Source organism: Struthio camelus, chromosome 9, assembly GCF_040807025.1.
Source record: "Struthio camelus isolate bStrCam1 chromosome 9, bStrCam1.hap1, whole genome shotgun sequence".
Classification (NCBI taxonomy): Eukaryota; Metazoa; Chordata; class Aves; order Struthioniformes; family Struthionidae; genus Struthio; species Struthio camelus.
The window spans coordinates 5,222,480-5,240,933 of record NC_090950.1 but is presented as its reverse complement, the minus strand read 5'-3'; the positions used below and the strand labels follow the sequence as shown (position 1 = coordinate 5,240,933).

General features: G+C 42.6%; 1 protein-coding gene across 6 annotated transcripts in view; it reads left to right on the top strand.

The window, feature by feature from the left end:
• Positions 1 to 155: 155 nt before the first annotated feature.
• The window catches only part of MAP3K13 (mitogen-activated protein kinase kinase kinase 13), an 82,604-nt gene continuing 64,305 nt past the window's right edge, over positions 156 to 18,454 (top strand). Inside the window, exons 1-3 of one of the 6 annotated variants that reach the window (XM_068953764.1) lie at positions 443 to 766; positions 6,465 to 6,549; positions 7,869 to 7,994. The gene's annotated coding sequence lies outside the window, so the exon portion shown is untranslated. Of the gene's footprint in view, positions 235 to 442; positions 767 to 2,894; positions 3,125 to 3,153; positions 6,550 to 6,593; positions 6,709 to 7,868; positions 7,995 to 18,454 lie in introns of those variants that run through there. The other 5 variants (XM_068953761.1, XM_068953762.1, XM_009690487.2 and 2 more) reach the window with 5 other exon arrangements.

The window sequence follows — 18,454 nt, the reverse complement described above, 5'->3', positions numbered from 1 at the left end:
ACCGCCGTAACCGCTCCGCCCAACCGCCGTAACCGCCGCCCAACCGCCGTAACCGCCGCCCAACCGCCGTAACCGCCGCCAACCGCCGCCTCAACCGCCGCCGCAACCGCCCCATCAGGCACTGCGCGTGCGCGCTCCCCCCTTCCCCCGCACGGCGCCGCGGAAGTGACGCGCGCGGGCGGGGCCGGCGCCGGGGGCGGGGAGGTGGTGCCGCTGCGCGGACGCGGTGCCCAGGTAACGCGGCGGCGGCGGGTTTGGGGGGAGGGGGGGTGGGATAGCGGCGGCCGCGGGTCCCCTCGCCCTGCGCCGGCTCCCGGCGCTCCGCGGCTGCGAGGGGGGGAGGGTTGTTGCGTGCGCGGCGCCGGGGGCTGCCCGCCGAGCGGAGCGGAGCGGAGGGGAGGGGAGCGGGGCGGGAGGGCCCGGCGGGGGCCGCTGCGGGCCGGCCGTTGGCGGCCGGAGCCTGCCGCGCAGCCGGCTGAGCCCGGGCTGGTTGGCTGCGAGCGCGCGTGTTTAGAAACTGGGAGCGGGGCGCGCGTCCAGCTGTCTTCCGCCTCCTTAAGGCGAGGAGCTGTCGGTAGCGCCCGTCAGGAGCTTCCGAGGCGGCTTGTCGGGTGTTCACGCCCGGGAAGGAAGCGTTTGGGTAGGTCTTCTGCAGGCAGGCCCCGAGGGAGATCGCTTCTGGGTCGGCACTGTGGCATCCGTCGTGACCCTGCCTGAGCAGAACGCGCCAGAGGCGGCTCAAAGCAGGCTGCACAAGCTCCCAGAGGTCTGTGCCTTGTTCGGGGGGGGGGGGGGGGAAAGGTAAATGCAGTAGTTTCTGTGCTTGTCTGACCTGACGTGGCGTTTGGAAAGTGGAAGGGGCGGCTTTAGCGGACGCTGAGCTCGCTTCGCTTGGACCGTCCCTGGCCTTGCCCGCTTACCTCCTCGTAAGCAAAGGCGGTTCCCATCTAGTGCCTCAAACTTGTACGCGTTGCCCTCGATTCGCTGAAGATAAATAACGCTTGCAAGCGTCGTGCAATAAAAACAAACCCTTGGGAGAAAATGGATAGGAACCTGTCATCCTCCCTCCCCGGTTGGGCTCTATGGGGGTGTTGCTGCTTGAAGCTACGAAGACCGCGTTATGACCTCGCTTGCAGTTTTTCTTTTTTCCTGCTCTAGTTATACTAGTTCGGAGGCGCGCTGGCCTTAACGTCCTGACCTTGTTCTCAAAGCGGCTTGAAAAGATAAAGAGAAATACTTCCTTCCGCATCCACTCTGATGTGGATTTGATTCCTGATCTGACTTCTCCAAGAAGGCAGTTGAGCTATTAAAGCCCGCGTTTTCAGGTTAACTCTGCTAGTAAGAGTGGAATTTCAGGAGCGTTTTAAGCAGTTATATGTTTCTGTAGCCTCTTGTGGTTGTGCGATCAGCTAGATTCATCCATCGAACGGGCTGGCAACTAGCACTGTATAAAAAATAAGCTGATTGAGCTGTCTGTGTACCTGTATTAATGCTAGTACCTAATAAAAGGGAGAGGTAGGTCTACTCGTTTTGGCAGCGTCGTAGATGAAAATCAGTTAAGCTGCTTGTGAAAGTGCACCCTGAGGCTGCGGTTCCCTGGGCAGGTGAACTGGTATATAGTCTATTTTTCTTTTCTTTTTTTTTTTTCCCTGAAACTGGAAGATCTTGCTCCCAGCTCCTCTCCTGCTCCTAGCCAGTGCCTCTGGCTAAAAGCTGTGCAATACTCTGCCTCCCTTTGATGTGGCTAATTTTCTACCAATTTAGTACGTTGAATCAGCTTCAGGGGAGTTGAATGAGATGAGCACTAGAAGTGATACCAGTTAAGTGGCAAAATGCTTTAGGACAGAGGCTTGTTAATCCATTTCCTCACAGTCTGTGGAAGTGGAGGAGAGTGTGTCTCTCTGGAAGGATAAACCTGGTCTAGAGTAAACAGATTCACCCTCTCCCCCTTGCTGCCTTTTTACGAAACAAATATTTTTATTTTGTTTTCTGAAAGTTTACTTTTGGGTGATGAGGTGATGATCAAACTGGTAAATATTAACAGTAGGACTTGAAGGGGTAGGAAAGTAGAATTGTGGAAGTCTTAAAAGTTTACCTGTAGTGATTATCACTAATAACTATGTTAGAATCATTAGAGCAGGTGTTCAGTTTCAGAGAACAAAAGCAGTTTGCTAAATGTGAAGGTGGGAGTCCTAGCAAAACAAAAAAAAATCACTTTTAAGCACAGCGAGCAGGTGGATAAAGAATGGAAACAGATGTAGTCAACAAGAAATTACTCTCAGTTGCTCAGTTTCAGTCTGAGCTGTATTTTAAGAGGAGTTTTTGACATCAGAAGGATGTCTATCCAGAGGGATAATTAAAGATGAGAATATCATTAATGCCTTACGTCAAAGGCATGCAAAGAACATTTTGGGAGTCTAACAACTTGCTTAACTTCACAAAGATTAAGAACAATCTGCATTAAGAAAATCTGTCTTTTGATTATCATACTGTTTTAAAGTCTATATTAATAAAGCAGTTCATACATTTTGTTCAACTATTAAGTGGGGAATAAATGCTTCTTACTGTAAGGCCCCAGAGTTTTATATAAAACAAAATGTCATGGGTTAATTGCAATGTGAAAATGCTTTCTCTTGAAGAGTGTTGATTGCCAGAACTTGGTGTGGCACTTGGTTTTAAATGACTTTTGCACTGTGGCTTCTGCTACTCTCTTGAACCTGTTCTGCCGGGTACATATCACATTGTTTAGATCCCCTTTTATGGAATTGTTTTCTTTTAGGTCCTTTATTAAGATTACTAAAACCTAATCTAACTGCTATCCTTGTAGAATTTATCTATACAGCTTCTCATAAAGCAGATAAATTGTTGTTTGTTATCCTTAGTAAGAAAGGATGGTGTAAGATTTAATAAGTTACTATATCAGATACGCTAGGCAGGTCTCAATAGTACAGTACTTAAGTTAAATATTGACTTGCTGCATAGGACTTTGGTCTAGTGTAGCCCTGCCAAACATCAGTTGCTGCAGCCAAGAGGGAAGTATTGTGGCAAAGATAATGACAACTTTAAAATTACCCCCCTCCAAATTGAAGGCAGTCTAGCTGTGCGCAGAAACCTGTCCAAAACAGTGAGTAATCACAGGGGAGTCTCAGCTGGGTAATGCTCATAACTGATTAAATGTGATGTTTAAACAACTTACTCCTCTAGCTCTTTTCTATTTCTGTAGAAGATAGAAAATTAATTAAATACCATTGCAAGGGAAGTGGGAGGTAAGAATGTTTTTTAAAAAAAAAAGAAGTTTTTTGCAGTGCAGTCTTTAGCTGCATATGCATAAACCATCATTTAACGTACTCATGCCCAGTGGCAGTAGTCTCTTTGTCTGCAGCATGACATGAGCAGGTAATTAAGTTTGTACCTGGAGGAGTGGTAGCAGCCCTTCCCTGTCACTGTGCACATAGTGACATGACCAGCGTTTGGGGTCTCATAGGTGGTGCCAAGACTGGATGAAGTCTGGTAGTCATTTCTAATCTTACTTGCACGTATTTATACTTAAACATACCTTTAGCTGGAAGAAATTCTGTGTGCAAATAGGCCAGTCATCAATAGAGTCTTGCCTCCGGGACCATTCCTCCCAGTGTAGAAGGCTTTTTGGCTTTTACGCACACATTATAATTTGAAAACACATTTTCATTCTTGCAATTACATGCTTTCAAACGTGAACCAAATGTAACTGACTGGTTTCTGCCTGCTCCATGCCTCTTTCCTTGATGTTTTGGGCTTTTTTGCAGAGTCTAAAACCTGACTGATAAAATTCCTTGAAAATAGAAGAATTTTTCTGGAACTGACAGGATTAGGTGCATTCCTCTCTGATACAGTATGTCTCACTCTTGAATGCTTTGCTATGGGGAGCTCAGCATATGACGCTGAGAGGAGTATGTTAAATAAAACTCGTTTTTTTTTCTAGTTAAGAGGCTTTGTACATGGGAGATGTCCTAAACAGTTCTTATTTACCAGTGGGAAATAGGATTTTCGAGTAGGTTGAGAGGTTGTTAGCACAAATATAGCCACTCCTATATGGTGCTTTTGGTGAAGGAATTTCTGCGTGTTTTAATGGTAAAATATTTTGAGCTATTTGTACATGAGTGAGGGGTAAATAAGTTATTTTATGTCTTGAGTAAGTTGGTTTGCTGTCATGACCTAGTTCTGGGACAATTTTCTCCTGTATGTTATTGAAAGATGGTTGGCTGTGTCATATATCAACTTCATTGGCTATAAGCTGAGGCTTTTGTTTGATGGAAGGTACACTTTGTTTTAGATGTAAGATCGGTTTTATAAGTCCCGCCTTTTTACTTATTCATTTTGAAACCGTTTCCCTAAATGTTATAGACATAAATTGTCCCTGGCTCACATTGGGTAGTCTCGAATGTGCTTTTACAGACCTGTCTGTGAGGAGTCCATGAAATAAGTGGTTCAGTGTTTTTGTTTTTTTTTTTTTAGTGTTCTTGTCAACTTTTTTTCCATTTTGTGAATATAATGTCGTAGTGTGGTTCATCCACAGGTATGTTAGTGTTAAAATGCTGTTTTTAAACATGCGTGATTATTTAGAGTGTCTGAGATCAAGATTTAGACTGAGCTCCAGATGGTGGTCAGGGGATTACTTTGAGAGCTAATTATGAATGTTCTTTGTGTAAGTCTCATGTCTAATTAAATTGTTACATCACAAAGATATTTTTTTTAATGCTTCATCAGGTAGTTTAGTGAAGAGAGTATCTTTTCAACTTTTTGATGAAGCTTGTTTTCCCTTATCCCATCTAGCTCGTACTGAGTTGTACCCCAGCACTTGCAGGCTGTTTTAATGGGCGTTCATTTCCTGACTCTGAAATGAAATCGGTGACCTCTTTGAAGTCTGAACGTCCCTTCTCTGCATGTGTGGCCTGCATCGCTCCTTGGATCCATCTACGGAGTGGCTATGATGCTGTGGTGTGACCTGTGAACAAAGCCCTGTCTGTGGTCTGTTCAAACTCAGTGGAGTCTAAGTTTGTGTGCGCTATTTTTGGAGTATCCTAGTGAAAAGGTGGTCAGCCTAACCACAAAGCCAAGCAAATAGGAGTGTAGCAGTGTTTGGTGTCTCTGTACTGATCAGCTGTTGTCAGAGAGCACCCTGTATCAGCTGCAGGGAGGTGCTGGGAGTCATCCAGCAGCAAGTTGGTGTGAAAGTGTTCTTCGTGCCGTTTTTGCCTAGTAGGGTTGCCAGGAAACGTCGAGTTTCTGGAGACTTGTGAGCTGTGGCTGCTCCTTTTTTGGCTCAACAGATTTGCTTCATTCATAAATGAAGGCCGCCTGCCTCTGGTGTCTGCAGCTCTGGATCGCTGTGCCACCAGACCTTGTCAGGCTGCGTTGTCAGCGGCTTGTTTGGTGCCCAGTGCTGTGGCTGCAACGGTTTTGACCTTTGCCAGGCACAGGAGGACTTGGTGCCAAAGGGGATGGAAGTCTTCTCTCAGTTATCCCTCCCTGTTTCTGGACTACTCAGCGATCCCCCTGAAGATCAGTTTCTGCTGGTGTGGTTGTATGCAGCACTGGCTTTGAATCAGCCAAACGTTTGCGTATTGGTGGGGCTGGAGGAAACTTAGTGCTGGGGTCTCGCGCTGGTGCTGTCAAGGACCTCAGCAGAAGGAGATTGATTTCTGAGTTTTCCTTAACGTCATCTCCTTTCTTTCTGGTTTCCTTATGACAACTTGAACACTAAAATCTGAGGTGTTGCTCAGTGGCTTTAGGACCTCCCTTTGGGATTATTTGAATACCCTAGTCACAAGGTTACTGGGAAGACTGCTGTCTTTTTCTGTCTTCCCAAGTGGAAAAAGGGGAGACCTATAGTGGTCTCCCTACTTGTGTCAGCAGGAAAAAAAACACTTGACGGAGAATATAATACAGGGTGAAGGTTAAAGCTCTGCTCTTGCCTTAGTACAAAATCTAATTGACTGGATGCAGCCTGGTCCCATGTGTTGATACTCTGTAATCTGCTGGGAACTGTAGGATGCAGGAGGGGTTTATTATGCCTCTCTCAGTGAAGGTTACTATGCTATATAGCTGACCAAGAGTATTTTGACCTTCCTGGTTCACTTACAAATACAGCACTCTTTTATAGGCTCTCTAGATTCCTCGAGGTACAGTGTCCTGTAGTTTGGCCGTGTTCTCCCCTTTGTAACTGAAGGGAATACTAGCGCTGGTTAGGGGATTTGATGTGTTCTCCTGCAGCCTTGTGGGGCAGAAGACTGATCAAAGATGTTGGCTCCACTGAGATTTGTATGGGAGGACTCTGATGTTTCTAGAGAGCTGGGAATAGGTGGCTCCCAGCAGGACTCCACGCGTACACTGGGCATATGAAGACAGTTATTTTCCAGTGGCGGATGTTCTTTAATCTAGGTCGTCTGTATGACGCTCTTCCTACTCACCTTCTCCTTTTGTAGCCCTTTTAAACTGCAGCAACAGGTTGAGAAGAACTGACAGTATGGGATATATGCAAGACCTGTGTACCTGTGCACCTGCAAAGAGGTGTGGGACTTACCCTGCAGATACTGCCAAAGGGGGAAAAAATCTTGAGACTATGCATCTCAAGCAGTCAAGCATGAAAATGGATGGTCTATACTGAACTGTAATTTTTGGGAAATAGTTGTCTTATCCGAGACTTCCTGGCTACTGGGAACCTCGAGGGTATGACCTGAATAAGTTAAAATAAGTAGAGGATTTCTTTGCTTCAGATAGCTTTTTAACTCTTTCACAGACTCTTGCAAAAGGATAAGCTACAGAGCATTGAAAATAGGAACTGCAGGACAGTTTATGTTGAAACTCGATCTGCCTAAATAGCTGGTAGTCCAAATCCATTAATATTTGCTTGTTTAAGTCACTTTTAACATCAGATTTTAGTGAGTTGGAGGTCATCTCTGAAGATCCAGTGGCACCAGTCAGTCTAGGAGTCTGGCTCTCCGATGTGGATTTCTCACATTTAGAAGGCGTGAGGCCTTTCCTTAGCACTCGACACTCATAGCATGTTTTAGTTCAATTCATGCTGATGTAAGGAAACGACGAGTTTCTTGATTAGGGTTGAGCCGTAGGGTTAAGCCCTAGGTTTGAGGGGGAAGGAATCATCTAAAAAGATGCATATAAGAAAACATGACCTTGGCTATTCTCATACGAGTCCATCTATATGTTTGATCTGTTTCTTGCTGGTGATGTAACTATTTTGGCTGCAAAATGCGCCTGTTAGGGAGTTTGTTTCTATGGCATATGCTCATTGACAATCCTAATAATTTTGCTTTGTCTGTTCAGTCCTATCTTCCAAACATATACCAAGCTCCTCAAAACCCCAGAGTGCCCTGGTTGTGTTGCCCAGTTGGAATGGGATGCCCCTAATGAGGCTGAGGAAGCTAATCTATTATGTTGGCAAAATTAAGCAGAAAAAGACAGTGTTACTACTTTTGAGATAAACCTAAGTGTAGCAAATATATGGCAATATGTAAAATGCAGCAGACGAGATGAAAAGGGACTTTAGATAATACGGTGTAATTCTCAGCTTTGCCACCTGACAGGCTTTAGATAAGTTGCTGCCCCCCACACCCAGCCTTAGGTTAAATTCTCGATATGCTGCTGTAATGCAGCTAATAAATATGTGAACTGTGAGAGTCACAAAAGTAAAGAAAGAAGCTCTTACTGCCACTTTTGAACTCTGGCAACATAGTTATTCAGTAACTGTATGCATCAGTTTAGTTTCAGGTAACTTTTCAGTGTGCCCTTTAAAAGGCAGGAAAACGTAATGTTTGTGTAACGTAGTTTCTGTATTTGAGAGCTGTATTGTAAATTGAAGTTCTTTTTAGATCTCCAGAATACCAGTTTACAAGAGGAAGAGCAAAGAGATCTGACTGCAAAAACTGATGGACCATTACGTCTTCCGAAAATGAGCCAATTCACACTTTTCTTCTGGAAACTAAAATGTCTTGAAGGTGAGTAGGTTTTGTTTGTCTGTGACAGATGAGCTTTTCAATGCCTTGGACCTTGACTATAAGTCTTCCTAAAGATCAGTCTGCTCTCATTTTGGCTTAGTGCACACCTGTGCCCTTTTGGGATGGCACAGCCCATAGAAACGTACTTACGAATCTATGCATTTTGTCATTGGAAGAAATATCTAGCAAGTAGGTATGTTTTCTGCCATATCAATTAATTATATTTAATTTGGAAGCCTTTGAGAAAGCTTGAGTACTTAGTCAAAGAGTTGAACCATTTGGATTTTTTTTTTTAGTTTTTTTTAAGTTTGTTAAATAGACTTTTGCTTAGTTTAGTGAATATATTTAATTAAGCAAGTCATTCTGAAGTTCTGTTCCAGCAGTATCTCAAGTGGTATTATCACTGCTTGGAGAAGCTGAGGACGAGTGCATGCTGTCAAAGACGATAAATCAGTTTCTCCAAAGTACAGAACATGCTTGAGTGAAGTTTAATCAAAATAATGTTTTGTGGAGTTTGTGTTATCTTCTATGTTATCTTTGTACTCAGCCCCTTAGGGCTGTAGACGGTGACTGTACACTATTCTTTTATAAAATCCTTTAGCTCTAATAACAGAAATCAAAATGGGAAATGCCATGTAAGTTCTGCTCCTATTATTGAAATAAAAGTAAAGGGTTTTTGAGACAAACAGTTACAATTTAAAACATCTTATTTTAGACTTTACTGGTGCTTTAGTAAGTAACAAATAAATGCTATTAGCCTATGTGAGCCTAAATCTGCTTGATTAGTAACATTAATTCTGATTTTAATTAGGCTACTTCCTCCTTTATAATACTCTTGGCTGGTGAATTTGCTTTTCCATTAGTTACTTTATATTAAAAAAAGAAAAGTAATTATCAGTAAACAACATAACGCCTATGAATTCAAAGCTAATAGTGGAGTGTAAATTGTGAAAAAGGTGTCATTCTGTCTACACGTAAGTTATTTTAGTGTGTCCAGCGCTGGAGCCATGGGCCTCTGGTGCGCAAATACTTTTCAGTGTGAGAAGCAGGCCTGGTAGAAATTTAACCTACGCTGAAGTCAGTTTTCCTGCGTTTTTGCAGACTTGAAGCTCAATATCTCGTTATCTTTGCGAGTTTAAGTCTTTTTATATACGGTAGTGGTGGTGAACATCTCTCAGAAGTCGACAGAGATAGCAGAGGAGGCAGTGTTGGGGGGAGGCTTACTAGTCAAGAAAGAAAAGACTCATTGTGGCTGGCGAGAGGGATACTGTTTACATCATCTGCGTTATTTGCTCTTTTGCTCTCTGCTATGAGCTGTATGGTTCTGAATAAAGGGATGGGAAACTGAATCCCCAAACCAAAAAGTGTTGCTCAGTTCCAGAAAGCTTCTCTTATATTGACTGATTGCCTGTATTTTATGAGAGTCCTGTTCATGTTCAGTGAGATGAATCGTGGGATGTTTTGGGAACATGTATGGGTTAATTCATTCCTATGTTAGAACCATAGGAATGTTGTGTGAAAATTTGTCCTAGCTGAAAGTAATTTGCAGTACTGGGCCCCTGTTTCACCTTCACTAATTGTGTGTTGCAAAGAACATTCCCCCCAGCTGTGTGTGTGTGGGGGGGAAGGTAGTATCTGAGTGCTCGAAAGTACAAACCAAGGACAACTGAGTGAGTATCTTTTTGTGTCAGCTTTGACAACTGGATGCTGCATTTCTCTATGTAGTTAGATGCTGAGGACTCCTGAAAGACCTTAAATAGGTAGTCAGTATTGATGTTTCAAACTTTCTACTTGAAAATATGAAAGGTAATCTAATGTTACAGGAAAAATTGTACGTTTTTTAAGGTCTGTGAATGACTTGAGTGTTTTCCATGTATAATTCACATTTTTGCTGTACTGTGTTTACAGTCAAAGCATTCAAAACACTTGTAGTGGAACTTGTAGTGCCCTAGTTTCTTTCCACATTATGCATTCTTTATATGTAAGGAGGTTGTGAATGGTTCCATATCTGCATAATGATTTTCAGTTATTTTGGGAGAAAGGATCTTTTAAGAATCAGTCTATGAATTCTGTACCAGTTACAGTCTGTATATTAATCTCTAATACTAGAAAGTTCTTTCTGTGACGTTTGAGTGGTTGCAATAGTCAATTTTTACACCAGATGCTGTTTATGTCTGGATGAAGGCTGTTTTGAAGGTAGAGATGTCATCTGTGAATCCCTTTGCAAGAAAAGCTGGAGAACTAGGGAATCTCGTTTGGAAATGTTTATTCTGATGTAGTTTGTCCTTTCCTACTGATATGGATCAATAGAAATAGCTCTTCTTCCTTTTACTCTCTCTTCTTTCTTCTGCTTTCACATCTTTTCCTGTGAAAACTGCAAGTTTCATCTGTGGAGAAAGATTGTGTGACAGGGTGAAGGCAGACTGAGCGTGAAAGGAGGATATTTTTCTTGTGATAAGGCTTCTTTAGTCTCAATGGTCAGGAATTGCTGAGCTCCCACTCCTTTCTCAAGCTCTGCTGTCACCCAGTCAGTCACTGGTCAGCAAGCCTGGATGGATGGATCCTCCTCTGTACGAGGCATTAAGTAAATACCAGGTAGTACTGATGTTCCTGATACTGTCTGCCTCAAGTACTTGCTCCTGTTGGCTTATCAAGTTCTTTCCTGCTGTCAAAACCCCGGCTGTTTTTCTCAGCACAGGACCTTCTTGCTGTTTGCAGTGGTAGAGAGTAGACCTCCACTGGAGCTAATAGCTGTTCCTACCTTGTTAGAGCGTATTTTGAACAGTTGCTGGAAAAAACTTGGAGGTATTTTCAGCAAAACAGTACTGGTTCTTGCATAAAGCCTCTTCTTGATCCCAGACAGCATTGTGGTTTGCCAGGTGACCTGCAAACCAGGTGTGGTCTGTGCTCTGGTCTCCTCCCTTCTGCAGGACAGGGCACCAGTGGACATGCTGCTCTTGTCTCCTTTGGAAACACCAGAGTACACTGCGCTTTGAGCTGTTACTAGAGCAGGAGGTGGTCAGAGCTCTTTACTGCCTTGCTGCCATTAAGGGCAGCTGGCTGCTGCATGTAGGGTTTTAGGATCAGAGATGTGCGAGTTGCACTCCTCAGGCAGCTGCTGTGGCCAAGGGATGGCTGAGTGATGGTATGCTGCTGTCTAGTAGTTGATGAGATTTGCAGCTCATGTAGGGGGACTGAGCACTTCAAATATTCCTGCTCACAAGGAAGCTCTGCTGAGGATGGACTAATGCATGTTATCTACTGGCAAGCGTAAGTACCCTGAGACTGGCTTCCAGCACACAAACATTTAGATATTGGTTTACCACTAGGTTATTGTTGAGGCTGTGGATTTGTGTCTGTTTTTAATATGAGTAAGACTCTAACAGATTTGTATCCTAAGCATAAGACCTTGGATAGGGAGAGTGGTCCCTGTTAGCCTTTCACCTTTGCCTATCCATCCCTAATATGTCAGCAACCTTGGCCTTATACTTGAAAATGCCTCAACATTCCTGGAGTAAATTTCTCCTCTTCTGTTTCAGAAGAAGAATTTGCCACCAGTTTAACCAGAATCTCTGACTAAATATAGGCAGTTTGGACCTTGGGCAAAAATTCAGGGACTGGAGACTGTCCAGTGAGAATCAGTTGACGAGAATCAGTTGGCATCGTTGCCACCTCTGGGTGAGGGAATGTTGTCAGTGCTGGATGACTATGAGATGATTTGGGGAGAGCTTTCCATTAGAGACTAAACTTGTGAAGGAAAACTACATCAACTTTTAGATGTTCCTTTGCTGCTACTGGTATTTTCTCTGGGGCATTGGTTATCCCCTTCTGCCAAGGGACTCTCTTCCTACCATCTCCGGAGATGCTTAAAGAAGTCCAACTGATTAGGAGGATATTTTTTCTTTTTTTTCCCCCCCCTCAAAGACTTACCTTTTTAAGGCAAAGAAATTGGCACACGTGATGCTGAGATCTGAAGGATTTTATATTATAAGTTGAAAGTGCAATAGCAGCAATTCAGCTGTAGTACTAATAGTGTAAGCAGCCTAGGACATAACAGGAAGCTTCCTAGAAAGTCAGTCAGACTCATCCCCATGTTGAATTGATAGTTTTGGCAAGGTTATTGCAGTGAATTTTACAGCTTGCTTGGTAGACATATATAAGCTTTTTGGCTCTTTCATTTGCTGTGTTGGAAACCGTTTGTCTTGCTTCAACCAGTGAAATATTACCACTATGGACTGATAAGATTCATTTAATGGCAAAGGAAGCTGTCTTATCAATATCAGTGTAAGGCTTGCTGTCCATACAAATGTTTTATGCAGCCGCTTCACTTTAAATGGCTTTCTGTGAACAAACCTTTGGGAATCCCTGCTCTGGTACCTCACTGTGCCAGGAGGAGTCTGCAGCCCAGATGAGTTAGAGAATGGGTGTCTGCATGCCTCACTCTCTAGGCTGCAGCATGCCTTTCTTCTATTAAGATCTGCTATTAAGAAAATCAGTTTTGGTAAGCAGCAAACATTAAGCTGTCATTTAGTTAAGGCAATAAACTGTAAAAACCTCGTAACACGCAGGAGGAGAAAAAGGAGGTATCACTTCAGATAATTGTTGTTGTTTCCAACTTCCTGAGTGTAATAATTTTATTTTTATGGTATATTTTTCTTAAATCTTAAGTATTTTTACATTAAGTGGATAAATTAAAAAAAAATTGGTTACATGATGATCATGTGTTAGGGTTAGATACATGAGAATAAGAGGTACAGGGTACAGAGGTACACTCATTGTATACTTGCCAGCTAACATTATTTAAGTGTCTGCGTGATATCTCATCAAATAAGATGATATTGTTTCTCAAGCACACTACACTTGCCATGTTGAAACAGATTAACATTTCTATTACACTTACATGCTTGCTCAGCAGGTCCAAGTAAAGGATAAGTTTAATATGACTGTTAAGGCCCTCAATAAACTTATACTTTTTGTTTGTTTAGCACCTAACTTGATCTCTGTTCTCCAGTGCCGAAGCGTTGCATTATTAGCTGTTTTGAAACAGCTATGTTTTGAAAGGTATTCAACTCCTTTGTTCATATATCTGTTACCACAATTTATTCTTCCTTGCCATCTGAACACAGTGAGTTTGTGTATCTTTTTAATCTTAGTCAAAGTGGAGCTCTGATTTAATCTTTTAAATTAAACAGCTTTGATGAAAACAGCCAGGTTATGCTGGAGTCGCATTTGATGCTAATAAATAGGGTCAGTTTTTCCATCTTCCGTTCTTTTTCAAGCCACAGTAAAAGTGGAATAAGCTAAATTTTCTGGTGGTTCTTCATGCCTTTTTGTCCAGTGTAGGAAAAAATTAAGCTGTATTGACCTTTCTCTGACATGTGCTGTCAGTGAAGATGAGGGCAGAGAAAGACCTTTTCAAAATAAATTAAGTATATATATTAATCTTTTAAAAACTGTTAATAATATGCTACTCTATTGCTCCAGTTAAAGTCACAGCCTGTGAAAGAAAATTCAGGCAATCTCAGCTGCTATTTCATCTACCAACATGCGTTTCTTGATTTCGAATTTTTGCTGGGATCTTTTGAAACGCTCTGTCACAGAGGTTTTGAGCAGTGGCTCTGACTGATGGCGATACATCTTATGGCAGGCTTTGTACTGCCCTTTGTCTATAATATGCTTGTAGCTCTAGTAAATCATCTGTGCTGAATCTGAGCAGGACTAGCTGGAATTGAGAGTGCTGAGGTCTTGGACGTACCCTTGTCAGTGATATAAATACATAGATCAAAAAAAAAGGTTTGCAGTAAACCAGAGGTTTTTGAACTTTTAACACCACGTATACCTTTGCAAGTTTTGCTGTGTACCTCTTGGAGAATCATAATTCTCCATGAAAATGAGAGAATATGTTTATGTTTCATAAACACAACCAGACATAATACTGCTGAGTGTTAGGGGAAGAAAAATTACCTGCTGATGCAATGGATGTGCTAGTGGTTTTTATTGTGTAGTTGCTAATGGCAAGGAAAATGGGGCAGAGCTTTAACTGCAAGTCCTTCTCTGTGTGTAAGTTGTGCTGACCTTGTCTTTATTGCAGTAAGGGCTGCGAATTCATTCTCCTGCGGTTGTGTCATAGAGGAGATGATGAGCTTGACAGCTCATGGTGCCAGGTATTATCCCATTCATTTGTGCCAGAGGTCTGCCTGCAAACTTTAATCCTGCTGCTGGCAGGTGCCTCGAGTGCTCTTCTGTTCCTGTGCTGATGGTGGGAGAATTGGGGGACATGCAAATAAATCAAATGGGTTGTGGATTTGCATTGTCCATTTGAGCTGTAACTCATGAAGTAAAACCTGAGTGTTGGTTGTTCCCCATGCGAAAACTGATTGTGAGTGTGCTGCTACTTTGTCGCTTTTCTGCAGTGTTTGAAAAACTGAGCTATGTGGTTTTGGATTGATTGTGTTTGCTCCTTGGATGACAGTGAAGGAAGGGATGGCTTAAGACTGTTTGCTTGACAAAATGCTGTAGCAGTAGCAGAGGATATTTGTTCTCCGTCCATTTAATTCCAAGTCTAACAGAACACCTATCTACTTAGGCTTTGGTATAGTCCTGCTTCTCTGCTGAGTGTTTCCTGGACTTGGCCTTGCTCCAGTATCCAAAAGCAGAGTTATACTGATATCTTTACTTGCTCTACTATTTATTGGTATCAGCCTTCAGTTAGCTCTCTATTTCCAGCACCATATTGGGCAAGGTACAGACTACAAAATGAGCTGGTGCTTAACTCCTTGCTTGTAAATGGGGAAGTACTGCGCACTGAGAACCTGAGCAGTGTGACTTAGTGGTGAACTCAAATCACGGCTGTTTGTTCCACATATAGACTCCAGGAAATTGAGACCAGTCCTGGTTTTGCTTTCCAGAAGGGTTATGCTCACAAAACTTAGCTAATGTGACTCCAAAAAAAAAAAAAAAGGCACTTCTGGATGTACTTTTCTTCTAGAAAGTAATAATACATTTATCTAGCATGCTGTTGCTTGCAGTTAGTGACTGGCAGTTTATGGGTAGTGCCATCTGAAAAACGCACATGATGAGCTTTCTGTTCTATACTGTGAAAAAGCGAAAGTGCATTGCTTCAGCACCAGAAATGATGAAGCTCTTTACTGGAGTAAGAATGTATGCCTTTATGGACTTTCATTTTGGTTTTGCTCTGAAAAGAGCTCCTATCTTCAGTGGCATGCGTTCTGTAGTTTGAAAGCTGCTGCTGCTGTAGATGAGTCAAACAAAATTCCTAGTCTCTTTGCTGTGAAAAAGGCGATTACACAGAATCACTTTACATCCCTATAAAAAAAAAAAATCAGAGTGTGTGGATGCAATGGTACTGATGTTGGGCATTAAATGATAGAAAGTTAAGGTCCAAGTTTGAGAAAAGCAGGGGCCTGTTGTGTCCTGGCTCAGTTGCATCTTGGTGGGTATGCCCTGCCACTTAAACATTCCTTGCTTTTTTTGGTTGGATGTTCTAGCCTAGATTAAGACAAATGGGAGAGAGTGGCAGTGTAGTCATGTCTTGAAAGTCAGACCTTTTAGTGCCGTGTCTAAACTAGTGGATAGTATTCTGCATTTTATAAGCATGTAATATTTACTAAGATTTCTGTTCTGAGGCATTATAAATGCTTCAGCCGATTCCTTAAATAGCTGGCCTAAGAAATAGCTACACTTTTGTGTTGGATAAAAATTTAACTTATTAGGACCTCTTGGAAAGAATGTTATTAAATCAAGTTTGTATGTCCTGTATAAGAGTGAACAGAATTTTCTGTTTTTTAACACTCAAGTATTTGTATGCAAAAATGAAGTATATTTCTGTAGCAGTAAAAGTAACTGCTATAGACATGTCCAGTAAAAACCGGACAATTTTGTTAAAACATGAATTTAAGGGAGGATTAGAATGGTCGCCTGGGGCTTCAGTATGACTTTTCAGTGCTCTGGATGGTTAGTACAGAATACCCTCACTGCTAGGACAGAAGAGCCCAGAATAATTTTCCTTGCCCCAGTTAAGTCAAGATCTATTAGAGCAGCGGTAGTAAGGTTTCAACAAGAGGGGGGGGAAAAGGGCGAGGGAAGTGTCAGCTCTCACTCTCCCTGGTGAGAGGGAAAAGTAAACAAACGGACCAGAAGTCAGGGCTGGAGAAGTGTAAGTGGTAGTTACTGGTGGAAACAGAAAATAGACTAACGTTGCTAGAGCTTGCAAATGGTTTAGACTTTCAGGTTTTTCCTGGTGCTTAAAAAGAAAAGTTTGGAGTTAAAATAGGAAATGAGCAAAGCAGCTCCCTGTTCTTCTCCTGCCACGTCTTGGGATATTTGACTGTGATACTGCAGTAGAAGTAACGTTTGTGAGCAGCATATTCATGGAGCAGGGGCTTAGGAGGTGGGCCTGTTTGTGTGCAAGGTAACCACCTTGCTGCAACACCCTTCGGTAATTTACGGGGAGTTACTAAAAAACAGAATTTCTAGGCTCTTTTTGATGTGAAAATGTAATATGATGCCCAGCAGGAATGAAAGGGTGTATGACAGAAGGCCAGGTATTAATCAAAACAGTCCAGTGTACGGCTGCGTAGGAGAAGCTTGTGTGCTCTGTGGCCTTTGTGCTTCCTGACTGTTAGCCTTCAAGTCCAAGTTGTTAATAGTCAACCCACTGCCTGCTGGAAGAAATGGGGGGAAAGGAATGCATATTCCCCTCTACTGTGCTGTGCAAGGAACCCGGCACCATGTTTGAGGAATCGCTATGGATAGTGGTGTATCTTTATTTTGTCATCAGCAATCTGGTTGATACTTGAAGTTTTGTATCTGAAAAATGACTATTTCAAATCCTGGCGTGACTTCATGAGTAATCAGTATGCACGCCTTCAGGGCTAACACTTGCCTCTTACCCCCACTGACTGTTGATGTGTCAGGATCCACACAAAAAGGGTCCAGAAAGTAGAAGCCATCTCCAGAAGCCACCTTACCTCATTCTGTGATCCAGTGATTCCCTTTGACAAATGCTTTTTGAAAGTGATAGTCCTGGGCAACTCATTTCTTATCAGTGCTGTCCTACTGTAGCCCATATGAGGGATCTTCTGTGTAACACGCTTACCAAAAGGAAACGACTCACAAGCGTGTTCAGGCTTGCAGGAGAAATTACAACAAGGCCTAGGGAATGGGCTTCCACCGTATGTGTTTCTTCATGCTGCGCTCATGGTCTCTCTGGAGCCAGAGCAAGCTGCTCTCCCGCTTGGGTGGTGATGTAGTTTCACTCTTCTGCTCTCCCCGGTCTCCATTTTTCAGCATCAGGATTAGTTTTTGTGGTTCTCAAAGTAAAATATGTATGCTCCTGTGCAACTGAGATTCATTACATGTGTAACACGTTGCCTTTTGAACTATTCGGAGCAAGGAGGCTATTTCTGTGATGCCTCCCAGTGATGCACGTGGGAAGGAAGAATTTGTATCTTCCTTTATGTAAGCAACAGGTTGATTAAAGGCATACCCCAAGCGAGGAGACCAACCTGAACGCTAAATGTTTTTTTTTTTCTTCTCAGCTGGCTCCTCTAATGAGCTATAGAAAATTGTCCTTCACGTCATCTCAGATGATTATAGTCACAAAAAAAACCAACCGATAAAAATCCAATCTGTATTGGACACCTGCCCTCTATAGTCCAAGCCCTATTCTGTGCCTTTATCTTGATTTTGTTACCCTGGTCACTTGGCAGGAGGGGAAAAAAGCCACATCTTTCTGATTACTTCATGTTTCCAAGATGTTTTTTTTATAAGAGAGAACTTTTCCTGAGCTTCATTCAACCTCTGAGCTAGAATTCAGTCTATCTGGGAATTGTGAGATCAAGGTGACTGTCTGAAGCAAGAGATTACATACTGAAGCTGAAATAGCAAAAACTGTATCAAAGGCCTTCTGCTCTTGCTGTCTTCCTTTTCAGCTTTAAAGTTTACAAGGTTATGAATTCAGCTTATCATCTTCCTATATAACGGCTAGCAGTTCTTTGGCAGGCGATGGGACAGTTTCTCAAGGGTTGTTTTGTATTTATATTCCAGCCAGAAAGCTGCAGGAACCTCAGTGTAGCCTTCAGAAGACATACTGAGTTACCTTCTTTGCGGATGTTCTCTTTACCACCTTCTTGGTCTTCCTAGTGTCTGTCAGCTCAGCTAGACACAGTTAGCAAATCCAGCTGTGTTATACCTCTCTGTATGAGCTTTCCTTGGGAGAAGGTCGAGCTGAGTTTCAGCAGTGGTCATGCTGAAGGTGCTTTGAATTTTTTTTTTTTTTTTGTTTAGGCCTGTTAACTAGTTTATTTGGTGTTGGTGATTCCCCCCCTCCCCCCCTCCCAATAAGTGCCCTTTGGACTAGAATAAAATTGTTCTAGATACATCTAGAACTGTGGTTTAGGTCCATCCGTGCATCGTCTTTCCCCAACAGATTGTGAAAG